At 31.1% G+C, this 4,175-nt stretch overlaps 1 long non-coding RNA gene across 1 annotated transcript; it reads right to left on the reverse strand.

Annotated features, from left to right (window-relative positions):
* Positions 1–1,198: 1,198 nt before the first annotated feature.
* Positions 1,199–3,693, reverse strand: LOC112128362. Its single transcript, XR_002910960.1, has 2 exons — positions 3,400–3,693; positions 1,199–1,817 (listed from the first exon to the last, which is right to left on the reverse strand). It is a non-coding gene; the product is annotated as an uncharacterized LOC112128362 (long non-coding RNA).
* Between the last annotated feature and the right edge of the window lie 482 nt (positions 3,694–4,175).

The raw sequence follows: 4,175 nt of genomic DNA on the forward strand, positions 1-4,175 counted from the left end.
CTTCTTTCAATTAGTTATTATTTTTATGTAAGGTCTTGGATGAAATCAAAAAGTTAGAGTCACGATCGGGATTCGAACCCATGACCTTCGGCCCAATACGTCGCTAGTCTAACCGTTCGAGATGTCGTGACTTTTTTCTAAATATTCAGAATACACCAACCTATTTCCTTTTCAGATCGGGCTTTAATAATTTTCATTTTGTTTCGTTGGTTTTAAACCTAGAGATACTTATTTCATTTTTTCAACCTTTTATTACACAACTTCCGATAACGCATTCATTGACAGCTTCTTTTACTCTCGATCAAACTGGTGACTATTTGTTTAAATTGCATTTTTTTATTTTATAATTTAATTTTTCTTGGAAATTCAGAAATATTTTTTGTAAAATGTTTTTTCCACAAAATTGAGACCTTGACCCATTTTCAAGAACGTTTTGAGACATTTAAGAAGATGTGGAAGTTAGAGAGGAGCAACTTATTTTTTCTCCAAATTTGAGAATAAATTTTGATAGGCATCGATTTAAAAAAATCTTTTTTGTTTGTTTTATGTTTTCAGGTGGCTAAACACTATCAAAAATGTTTAAAAAATTATAGAATATAGTATTACATTTATTTTAATGTTTAAAAAATTATAGAATATAGTATTACATTTCCACAACAACTCAAAAATTGAAGGTTGAATAAAAATTCTCTCAACAGAGACCCAACGGCTGGGAAAAATATCCTCATTACTCTCCCGATACTTTATACTTTTTTTCATTAAATGTCCATTAATATTGGGAATTTACGAAATCTGATTTTCATGTGATTCCTAGCTGTTTGCATATCCAATGTCAGCTTCTTCACTTCTTATTATCCTTACATTATTTGATAGTTTACCAAGGATGAAAGGTGGCTAGGGATTATGATCCAATGACATTACGTTATTATCCTTTTAAAAAAGATAGTTCCTACTCAAAATAAGTTGTTTTGCAACGATCCGGATTTCGAGCCTTTTAGCTCATCATTAGGTTGTAGAAGTCCTTCAACCTGATGATGAGCTAAAAGGCCCGAAATCCGGATCATTTCAAAACAACTTATTGTGAGTAGGAACTATCTTTTTAAAAAGGATTGAACACCACACTCACTTCATCATTTATCATTTCTATTACGTTATTATGTTCAAGATTGGCTGTTAAAACTTTTTAAAAATTATGGACTATAATTATTAACTTTTTTTTATTAACTATTAATTTTGCTATAGCTTTTTCTTAAGTTAGCCTGTAGAACAGCCTAATCTAGTAATAACCTGCGGTTTTGAGAAAAACAGCTAATCGCTCAGAAAGGTTGGTGGTACTCTCTTTTCCAGTGTTTAGTGACAAAAGATGGACGACGTCTGGGTGGTAAAATCGACGTTTAATCTTAATCTCTTGAAAGAAAAGGTGGTTGGAAAATTTGGAGAAGCTTCTAATCCACTTTTACGACAGTCCTCACGCGCGATTTGAACAAGTTACATACCATTGTCGCCACGGCCGGGGTGGTCAATTTGTTGTGATATTCCTTCTTTTGTGAGGCTGGCTGGTAATGGCACCCCCGTCAAAGATGGTACCAGCCAGGTAAAAGGGATTTGTTCCGACCACCGAGGATTAGTTAACACCTGAGTGGTTGTGGCCTTAGGCGTTAAACCTGTCAGGATGGCAATGCTTATTGTCGTCTGAAGGATAAGGAACGAGAGAATTTGTCCCAAAATTGGACGTAGACAGTGTCCGCCCAATTAAAATGAGATCCTTAAATTCTTTTTCTTTTCGGCGTTTTTTCAAAGAATCTCCCACCGCCGTTCTGAAACATTTTCCAAAGAATACTTCACTTAAAGGTAGAAATGTAAGGTAAGTGGATTAAATTTAAAGTCTTTACGACCCTTCAGGATGCTAAAAACCCGGAATGATTTACAATTTTTGTTGCAGAAGAAATCCTTCAGATTATACAGCTGATATCACATGTAGTGAGATTGGTTTTGAAGTTTGCGTTGAAATATAAAACCAAGAGGAAAATGGCAGGGACAAGATGATAAGAGAAACATTTTTATATAAAGTAAATGACAGCAACAGAATAAAAAATTTCTCATTTGTTTCAAGTAATTGACTAATCTTATTAATTTTTCAAAAACCAAAGAACCAATGACTATTCAGATTTTATCTGATTTTTTATTAATTAATGAACATATTTTATATTTCCTACACTTTAAATGAAATGAATCCTTCTTTAAATTTTCCTTTTACTATCAAATAGTGTCAAACTGTACAACAAAACCAGAAAAAATCTAAGAATCAACTCACCCAAATACTAATCATTATTAAGGTGGCGCGAATTTTGTTCGAACCAAAAATGCAAAAAAAATTTATTAAACGACTACCTCTTTTGTAAAGAATTAAACTGATTTTAAAAAAGTCTATAGTTCAGAACTGCTTAAATTTTTTGTTAAAATTGAAAATCAAGTGTTCTTGTGTATCTTGTCTTCATGAACTCTGTACATTCTGTGCCTTGTGTGTTTACTCTATGCCAAAATTGTCAACTAAAACTAAACTGTGTTTATGACCTTCCTACTAGGATAGAAATCTGTATGTAACGTTTTTATCACATAAAATGCGCAATAAATGTGAAAGTATGAGCGCGATCAGAAAATGACTTTTCCAGAAAAGGTTAATTTTCTTTACGCATTTAAAAAAAAAATATTCTGATTCTATAGAGTAATAACTAACAAACAATCGGACCGAAAATATAAAAATGTAAAAATATCAAATTTGGAGAAATAAATATTTTTGTAACTTTTTACCAAAATTAAACGATTCAGTATTTTTAAAATATTATTGCTACAAATTCAGTCTACAAAGGCAAAATAAAACAAAAATTTTGATCGTAATAGTCTAATTATATTTCAACACTGAGGTCTCTCTTTGAATAAATAAATTTCATTTTTGGAAAACGTTACAATTTGAAATTTCATAATTAAACAAAAAGTACAGGCCATTCTGAAAATGGAACGGGTATGATCGCCCTTTACTTGAAAATTTCGATTTTCATATTTACAATACCAGGAACGGTTGTTCGATCGCCTATTTTTTATTAACTATTTTGGTGATTTGAGTTGAAAAATATAATACGTGTACTAAAATCCTTCCCAATGAGCCATAGAAGCCAAGCAAAAATTAAGTAATTTATATATTTTTCTAACTAATGTTTTCTGTGTTTGTTGTGTAGCAAATTGTTCTTTATTTCAAGGTTAGTATATTATATTGATTTTTTTTACTCAATACAGGAAAATATATGCAGGATCGTTTTACATAAAATTAGAAATACAAAATTGCCAGAATTGAATGGATGCTTTTACCTAAGTAAAAAATTTATTTGACAAAAATCTCACTCATTTCCAGCAGTCCTTAAATCTTAATTATAATGAAGGCAATTTGTTTTTCACCGATGTCCGGTCTTCCACCTAAAAATTCATAACACCTCCAGATTTTTGTTTTGTCCTTCAAGCATGGAAATGTGGGCAAGTCTAAATTGCTTGCAACTGACAATTGTTGTTACTGGAAGTATTTTATGTAATCTTCATAAAAAATTTCAAGAAACAACGCGAAACTATGCGGGCCTAGATTTGAATAAAGAAATGTACACAATTTACTAAATTCAACAATAAACCTTTTTGATCTTGTGAGTGTTGTCAGCTTGTATCGTAAGAACAAAATATCAGGTGATTATTACGATAAATTAAAATTATTATTAATAACTCAACGAAAAACGACACAGAAAAATGACACATCTATACGGAAAACAAACACTTTGTCAATCAATAAGGATAAACCTAAGTCACATCAAACGGCATCTAACGATCTCCAAATAGTCATTAAATAATAACACACTTGACAACACTTTTACACAAAATCAATATGACACCGCAATAATAACAATATTAAATAATAACTCAACACCACATAGAAGAATGGCACATCTACATGGAAAACAAACACTTTGAGCCCTGAAGATGATCTCAATAAAGATCGAAACGTTTCCACGATAAAGAAAATGTTGGCCTCGCGATTTCCAAATAATCATTGGCTAATGGTCTATGACCTAATTAAGACTATGTTTCAACTTTAAAAACAATAGCAAAAGTTTTTTGATTGTTAAAATTATTAA

The sequence above is a fragment of the Cimex lectularius genome, unplaced genomic scaffold (assembly GCF_000648675.2).
Source record: "Cimex lectularius strain Harlan isolate CLEC.00 unplaced genomic scaffold, Clec_2.1 scaffold133, whole genome shotgun sequence".
Lineage (NCBI taxonomy): Eukaryota > Metazoa > Arthropoda > Insecta > Hemiptera > Cimicidae > Cimex > Cimex lectularius.